Genomic DNA, 9,481 nt, shown 5'->3' on the forward strand with positions numbered 1-9,481 from the left:
CGGCAGTTGGTGTCAGTTACACTCTGCGTTTCGGCAGTTGGAAATTTCGCTCGTTTTTCACTTTTTATGTCGCCGTCGTAACTCCGATCCCCAATAAAAATAATAGCTCCCTTCTCGGCATCAAGCCGCACGATTTGATACCACTTTTGTGGGGGTACACGCAGCGGTACGAGCCGCATTAAAGGTGATGGAAGAAAAATAAATAATCTACTAGAAAATTCCGCAGAAATTTTAAGGGGCATGCCAAAGTGTGCCCGTCGGTTTTTAATCAAGCGTTCTGATGCAAAAAATTAGCATTAATGCTAAAGAAAGCTTCAATGTAGTCAATAACCTGTGGTGAGTCAGAAACATGTTGACTAAACTGCACCTGTACCATTCAGTATGTTGAAATTAATGCATAAGCCAAAATGCTAATATTAGCGTGAAGACTAATATTCATGTAGGATGTTAGGATGTTAGGATGTTAGGATGTGCACTGCCTTGCTGCGCAAGGCAGTGCACTAGTGGGGGCAGTAAAATGCTAAAGTTTGTGCTAATGTTGTGCACAATCTTGTGCTAATGTTAATGAACTGCCTTGCTGCGCAAGGCAGTTCACTATCCTGAGGAAAAAAAATGCGAAAAAAGCTTAATATTATTGCAACGCCTAGGGCGTTGCACTAGCATGAGAGGAGTGCAGCAACTCTTTGAAGCAGTTAGTTTTTCTGATCAAAGCGGCTTACTGTTCAGCATCCATAAGAGCAATCCGAAAACTTTTTGAAGCATATAAGAGGGCAATTTCTTGTCTCCGATGGAACCGCGATTTAAATCTGTAGTTCTCTCTGCACTAACCTGAGAGAAAAACATAATAAAGGCCTGAGAGGAATAGTCAGGCTTTTATTTTGAAATTTTCAGTAAGCTTCATTTTAAATGGCCACACTAATCCCATGTCTAACAGTGGTTGGGTTAAACCAGTTCATATATAATGCCCAGAACATTCTGCCCTGTCTGTAGTTATAACATTCTGCTCACCTTCTTTCTGTAATAAGTCAGAGTTCCACCATTATGTACTTCTTAACTGCCAGCTCAGCCCTCCTTTGTAATGATTGAGGGTTCCACCATGTTGACCTTCCGACCTTCTGCTCAGGCCTCTGTAGTAAAGTGTTCCATCGTGTTTAGAACTACAAAGATGGTGTTTTTGTAGTCCTAAGGAGCAGTTTGGCTTTTGTCTGTGTTCTGTTGCTATAGTGATCAAGCCTCCCCCTGTGTTTCTCCAGACAGGGGGAGAAACAATTCTATGTGTTTGAGCCAGCCAGTTTCACTCCAAAAAGCTGTCCGAACAACTCCTTTCCATTCGGGAACCGTGATACGTATTCGAAAACCGTTTGAAGCGTATGAGAGGGCTATTTGTCGTCTCATTTAGTACCGCGATTCATATCTGTAGCTCATTCACAGTAATTGCAGTGATGAGAGAAAAATGGTGTGCGCTGAGCTCAGAACTTTTTGCAGAAATGTATGTAAAAAGAGCAATTACATGATGTAAAAATTGTCAAGGCTTTTATTTTGAAAATTTTCAATAAGCTTCATTTGAAATTGCCACACTAATTTCATGTGTAATAGTGATCAGGTTAAATCAGTTATATAATGCTCAAAGCACAAGTTGTTTATAATACCAGCCAACTCCTCCTCTGTAATAACTGAGTGTTCCGCCATGTTGTAGTTCTGACATGCTGCTCAGGCCTCTGTTTTAACTGAGTCTTGGCCATAGATAGAACTACAGTTATGGCAGTTATGGCTGCTGGTTTGTAGTCCAAACCAGCAGATTTGCCTTTCTCTGGATTCTGTTGCTATAGCGATTGGCCCTCAGCCAACTGCTGTGTGTGTGAGACAGAAAGCTGGGGAAGGATTTCAATCTTTGAGACAACCATGAAATGCTAATGTTAATGAACTGCCTTGCTGCGCAAGGCAGTTCACTATCCTGAGAAAAAAAACATAAAAAAAAGATTTTCATTTTTGCATCGCCTACGGCGATGCACTTTTGTCAGTGCAATTTTCAGAGTTTTATTTTGAAACTTTCAGTAAACTTAATTTTCATAACCACACTAATCCAATGTGTAACAGTGGTTTGGTTAATCCACCTGTATAATGCCCAAAACAGGAAGTAGTTCTAACTGCCAGCTCAGCCCTCCTCTGTAATCATTGAGTGTTCCGCCATGTTGTAGTTCTGACCTTCTGCTCTGCCCTCAGTATTAAAGTGTTCCGCCATATTTAGAACTACAGAGTCTTTGTAGTCCAAACCCCAGCAGTTCTCCCTCTCTGCATTCTGTTGCTATAGTGATGAAAGTGCCCTGTGTGTGTCAGACTTATCTATCTTTATGAGACACCCAGTCAGTTTTAATGGAAAAAGCAGTCCGAACGACTGCTTCCCGTTCGGGTTCCGTAAGTCCGATCTAAAAACCGTTTGAAGCATATGAGAGGGCTATTTCTCATCTCATCTATTACCGCGATTCATATCTGTAGCTCAATCACAGTAATTGCAGTGATGAGAGAAAAATGGTGTGCGCTGAGCTCAGAGATTTTTCAGAAATGTATGTAAAACACTGGGGAGGAACGTCAGTTATCCTGTCCCAAAACTTTGCTCTGAAGCACCTGGACAGAAAACCGTAAGCCCTAGGGAAATTTTGAAAACATTTTACCAGAGCAGGCATTCGTATCAATGTCATGACCGACTTTCATACCAATAGAGCAATTTTTGCACCCATGAGAGCAATTTCAAAATTATTTTGGGGTCAAAATTCCACTCTTTTTCTCACTCTAAAAAGCGGCAGTTGGTTTCAGTTACACTCTAAGGTTTCGGCAGTTGGAAATTTCGCTCGTTTTTCGCTTTTTACGTCGCCGTCGTAACTCCGATCCCCAATAAAAGTAATAGCTCCAATGCCGGGATCGAGACACACGTTTTGATACCACTTTTGTGGGTGGGCACGCAGCGGTACGAGCCGCATTAACGGTAATGGAAGAAGTTGTTATAATAATAATAATATCCAGGCGTTCTATTGGGTGTAGAACAATAGGTGCCTGCCATGCAATGCATGGAGGCAGTGACTGACCTGCTTCGCAGGTCAGTCACTGCTCTCCTTATGCATTGCTAATGGCATGCCCCAATAAGATGCATTTGTGATGTTAAAAAATACAACATGCAAAATCCTCTTTAAAATCCTTCCATGACTCTCAAGGAAGTTTTTATATAATAAAAATAAATACTATATATATATATATATATATATATATATATATATATATATATATTTCTTTCTTTCATCTTTCAAAAAAATCGTAAATGACTAAAATAGTTCAAAACCTTACAAACAGTGGATATCTGAAATCAGCTTCAAATCTCCAATCTGTGTATTCTCTACCTATTACAAATCTCTTTTGGTTAGAGGCATGAAAGAAAGTGGGCTGCATGCAATATTTTTAGATTCTGCATCCATTAATCTGTCGGCGTTCACACAAACAAGCCTCCACACAAGTACGAACAGTTAGACTGCGTTAGCGTGGGGTGCTCCATTACAATCTAGAGTAGCTTTTGTCCCAGATGACAAGTCTGTGATTAGCAGGTAGAAACATCACATGCAGAAAATCCCATCTTAGTTGACAAGACGTGCTGGAAATAACCTGCCATCGTGTGAGTTTTATGTGACACATCACCTAAATCTTTCTAATGTCAGCTCCAATTAAATCTAATGGTAACCCTGAAAGCAAAGCAGAATGATTTTTTTAAGTGTTGGAAGGAGCAGACAGAGGAAAATGAATCCTCTCAGCTGCTGGCGTCACTGCCTTCTAATCATAAAAGCAACTTCGACTATAAGATTTTTATTTTGTGGAAATAATTTCAGTCCTTTCTGTCTGGTAAAGCTGACTGCAGTTGGCAGCTGTGTTAACATCAATAAAACCAAACAGAGATGATTTTTATTTTTTTTTTCAGGGCATTGATTTTGTCTATGCCAAATTTATTATGCGTAATTATTATGAGAAATAAGTTACGGGTGCTTAAAATTCATCTCGAGCAGCATCAGTCTCAGTTAGACTTAATTCTTTTTTATTACTAAGTTGTGATCCAGATCCCCAGCGATGCAGAAACTCAGAACTCGCACATCCGAGCCACAGAGCACTCCATCAAGACAATTTCAGGGAGACGCTGTGGCCGTTGCTGCCAAGTCAGAGAAGGTAGTGAATATAACCCCCGAGGCAAACATTTTCTTGGCTGCAGCGAGGGTAGATTACAGAAAGCATTTTCTCGGCTAAAAACAAAGCTAGAGACGGATCATGGTTATGTCCTTAATTCTTACACCAAGCACGCGGGAGTGCAGGAAACCTCCCTCCTGAGTCTAGCATGTACGCCACACATTGACAATGTGAAGAGACGTTTATCGAGTTCATCGCATGTCAAATGTTCAAATTAGGAGAAACAAGAGAACATTGTGTTCATCTGTAAGTGTAACTTCTAAAATCTCTGAATCCAGATTTGCTGTAGAGTCAAATTATTTTTTTCTGCACTTATTAAATGTACAAATATTGTATCTTAATAAGTAGGTTTTCATGACAAATAAAAAAAACAAAACAAAACAGTTACAGCACCACCCCAAGAATAACAGTAAAATGTAGATAGATACTGCTGGACTCCACTCCAAATCCAGAATTTCCTAAATAATCATGCCTTTCCTTCTGTTATCGAATTTTCTCAGTCAGTAAACCTATAAGAACAGATCTGATTACAGGTCAACAACAATCCATTAATAGTATGCATAAAATAATGTGCTGGTGCCATTTCTTTCTCATTCTTAGCAAATGTGTGAATTAATTAGAGAGCTTGTTCCTATTCAAATTGGAGCAGAATGTTCCCACACATAATATGCAACTAACTTTATGTTAAAGAATAAACAAAATTTAAAGTTAGCATTGTGATTAATTCTTGTAAGATTGACTTTTTTAAGCTGCACTTCTGGCAAAAGGTAAAATAGTAACTTGATTGTGGTACAAAGTAGCACAATGTGCCTAAAAATATATATAACACTCTTTCATACTGTTATTCTACAAAAACATGCAATGTTTATGTACAGTTTTCTTTATCGTCTATTATTATGCACAGTACATAAAAGTGTAATAAAATCCCAATGGCCAAACAGTATAGAAGACAAGAATATAATACAATTGAAAAGAACAGAATAGCAAAGAAATATCCTTTATTGTCTCACTGTGGGTAAATTCAGGTGTCACATCCGCAAGTTAAGGCAAGCTGGAACATTCATATTCACACAAAGTTGACAAATGTAAAAAAAAAAAATAAGAGCAAGATACTGTAAAGTTTATTGTGACTCAGTGAATAAATTCAAGGTTTCTTTCTGTTCTCTTGCCACCATCTGCAGTGGAACTGCTTTGCCAATAACTTAGCCTTGCAATAAATCTTTCTCATGATACAGTAGTTATACTTCATCTATAAATATTCCCAAGATGACATCAATTTAAACTATGTCCTTTCACTGCCGGGAGTTTGAGCAAAAAAACAAAACAAAAAAAAACATCCAGTGAATGTGTATATGTATGCATTTCTAGGGAGAACAAGCCTCCAGCCCTCATGCCGTGAAGCTTTATTAACCTATTTGAGCCTCAGAAATGCTTCTGAGAAGAGGGAACTGAAAGTAGACTGTAGCTACAACTTTCCCTGCTATACAGATAGTCATTTGTACATGCACATACACATGTAACTATATGGCCACAGCAAAAAAAAAAAAAAAACAACAAAAAACTGACAGGTGATGCAATTGGCAATAGTCATGTGGTTTCAAAGCCGTGTTCTTCTTGGAAACCTTGTGTGCTGCCCTTCATGTGGATCTTACTTTGACACACCTACCGCAGCAGGAAGCCCAACAATAAGTGTATTTATAGATGCGTATTCTACATCTATGTGCAAGCCTCTTCGGAATGCATGAAAGATCATCAAACAAACACTCAGAAGAAAACAACTTAATTACAATGATAATTTTCTTATGTTTTGAGTAGTTTTCATCCGCTTTTCCTGCAGAGAAGTGTGGGTGTTCCTATGTGTGACGGAAGAGGGTGGGGGGAAATGAGAGCAGTCAGCAGGGTTATGTATAATTACATCTTAGCGTGCTCCCTCCTGCGCCGGAGATGCCATAACCGACACTTTCTCAGTCCCAAGGAAGGACGAACTAACCCACATCGCATATGTCTCAATATTTATGATGCTCTGAGCGCCGCAAATATCTTACGGGGGAGTTCCAGAGCGTTCCTGTACGTATGCAGATAACGACACGAGGAAGATTTCTTACAAGCTCTTCGTGGTCTTACCCCTGAGTCTACAGATAACATCATCCATCTAAGCTGGGAGGCCGTGGGAGGATGGGGAAGGTGGGGTAGTCGTGGTAAATACTCATAAGTGCCTGTTTTGTTTTTTTTTGTTGTTATTTTTTTCTTTTTTCCTTGTGAGGGGTGTCTTCCAGAAATTTACTCAAATAAGAGTCACATCTCCGGGGTGCTTTTCCTTCATAGATAAAAAACTGGGAAAACCTCAGAGGAGAAGCTTGCTCTTCCCTGCACCTCCCACACACATATGCACAGAGAAGAGCGCACACATGCACACAAAACACAGTGAGACGTACTTTACAGATTCTCCTGCAATGTCTTTAATAGCTTGTACACTTTGTATGTTTTCTCTCTAACCTGAACATCATCATCCGATTCAACAGATTTAAAAAAAAAAAAAAATAGAAGAGTGCCCCTTCTTCTAATTCTTCTGTTATATTCTATAACTATGTGTCACCTTACTGTCTGATTCAAGCTGTGTAACCATGGAGATATTTCCCAGCCCTGCTAACGCAAGTCCAGTGGAAAAGAAGCTCTGAGATTTAAATGTTGGGTTTCCTGGTTTGCTAAGAGTTTTACTGACTGGTGCATGGAGGAGCAGGATGATGGCACAATGTGTAAGCAGAAACATCATCCTCTAACACCTTATTAGACATGCAAAAGATATAATTACTTTTAAGAGCGTTTGGAAATGAACCAGTCACTCCTCAAATGCCCCATGAGTCGAGCTTCTGTCCACTAGAGGGAGCTGTTCCTCCCTCTCCATATGTGTCTCAAAGAAGGTTGGTTGAAGGTGGGGATGAAGGGAGGGTTTCCTGCTGGGTTTTTGACACAAAAGGAGTGATAATCCCATGGTTACACCCTCTATCCTTCTCACAGAAAATGAAATATACACTTCCCTCTATCTCTCTCCCTCTCGCCCTTCCCCCCAGCCCTTCGTTTCGAGACTGCTGGGAAGTAGCGGTCACCGAGGAGTCGGCTAATCCAAATCAAGAATAAACAAGAAAGATGAAAGAAAGAAAGAATGCACAACCCCGAACTCTTTTCAGTGGCGGCATCCCTTGCGTTCCTCACAGCATCCGTCTCAAATCTGTCTTTGTAGAACTTGTTCTCTTCGGTATTTCGTCATAATAAAATCCTTCTTCAAGGGATAGTTTGCATTTTTTTTTGACAAGAGATTTAATGAAAATATTATCAGTCAGGTAATCATTTGGAGTTGACAGTATTCAGAGGACAAATGGGCAGCAGCATAAAATGCAACTTTCTCCTTGTCTCTAATGCCTAATTCACACATCAAATCCCATATGGTGCCAAATTTTGTAACCTGAGTCTTGTTACATGTGGAAACCAATACCACAATATTTAAGCAGCTCCAATAAAAATATTAAGGTTAAACACTTTTGTACCAAAGCCAGTTATCTACTACAAGAAAGATGCTAATGTTGATAACCTCTCAAAAGTGAATCAATAACTCTCTCTCATGAGATTTACCCATCATAATAAATTTTTCAGTGCTTTATCAGCACAAATATGCTACAGCAATCCAAAATCATAAACAAAAAGCACAGTTCGGAGCATGCATCCAGGCAAAAATAAATACATTAATTTAACAAATCAGGCAACTGCGACTCTCATTTCAAGAGGATCAGATACATTTATTACGACACAAGAAAATGTCAGATGACACAATATAAAGGATTCCACCCCAGAGCAATGCAAGGGTGGCTGGTAACGATGACACACAGAACTGACATAAAGTGTCAGGCTCCCAATAATAAACGCATGACATCCAAACATATACCAGGTAAGCGATGAGCGTTTTTAATGGTCCATTTTCACATCGAGAGTAGTTAGAGACTTCTGTGTAGCCTTTCATTTTCATGTGGTTGAATTAAACATCATTGCTTATTTTTATTTTGAGCTATTTTCATGAAAATGTAAGCTACCGTTTGGAGAGTCGCACTTAAGGGCAACTTAAAGAGACGGATGAAGCTAACAGACGTGTGTGGACTGTGGGAGGAAATACCTGGAAGAGAGCTCACAACACCTACTCCTTACAACGTTCTTACGACATGTGCAACAACTAAGATGTAGTTATTCTTTTTGTTGATGTACCAAAACATGATCCCAAAGCAAAGGACTTCTGCGGACCAAATACACTAATGATACGGTTTCCTTTCTAATGATATTCACTCACACAATGTTTTCATGAATATATTCATGAGTGAGGCTGATGCGGGAGGGAAGACGAGACAAGCACCCGAGCCGCCCGGTGATTGAATAACTAAATAAACCCTCAAAGAACAGACAGCTACGACAACAAACACTAAGGCGAAGAAAAGAAAAACAAAACAAAACAAAAACAAATGAGAAAATACAAAGAAGAGCCACCGTTTATGAGACCACTCAGTCTTGTTGTTACTTTTTAATTCCCGAGCACTTTGAGCTCCGCGCCGGCTTGTATCTCATTTAGGTTATGTTTTATCACCTATACACAACTTTCTCCATGGAAGGTGAAAGAAGGTTGCTTAGTGAAACATGGTGTCAGAGACATATTGACGCTTGTTGCCGTAACCATAGAAACTTGTGAATGAAATCGCTGGTTCTCGTGTCTGGGAGCCAGCTGTCACCACACGGAGTAGTTATTTCTTTTTTGCCAGCGAGAGCTGACATTGCTTCTGAAAATAATTTTTGCACGAACGCTTGCAAAATTATACACCTTTAAGCAATTTCAGCAATCATCTCAGCCGGGGCAACCCCTTCTGGCTCAGAGCAACAACGCCTGTAGTTTTCTCCTTCACAATGTGCGCTGATGTTTACTTTAGTAATGACTCATGCTGGATCATACTCTGTGGTTGTCAGTAACAAAAGAACAGCCAACACACAATAGAAATGTGACAATGAAAAGAAAAAAAAAGGTGGTATAAACGGCTGAGCAATTGAGCTCAATGCTGTTTCGTGGTCAAGGCAAGCAGGGGGAGCTGATAAGGAAACTGTAATAATGGAGAGTTTCACTGCTTTTGTTCCACAGCAGAGCACAGCGATCATCAGCGGGCTGGGGTGACTGTTTCCAAGACATTAGTTTGAGACATGCCTCTGTGTGTGTGTGTGAGAGCTGTAT

The sequence above is a fragment of the Poecilia mexicana genome, unplaced genomic scaffold (genome assembly GCF_051168715.1).
Source record: "Poecilia mexicana isolate PSO_F unplaced genomic scaffold, ASM5116871v1 scaffold_20, whole genome shotgun sequence".
Classification (NCBI taxonomy): Eukaryota; Metazoa; Chordata; class Actinopteri; order Cyprinodontiformes; family Poeciliidae; genus Poecilia; species Poecilia mexicana.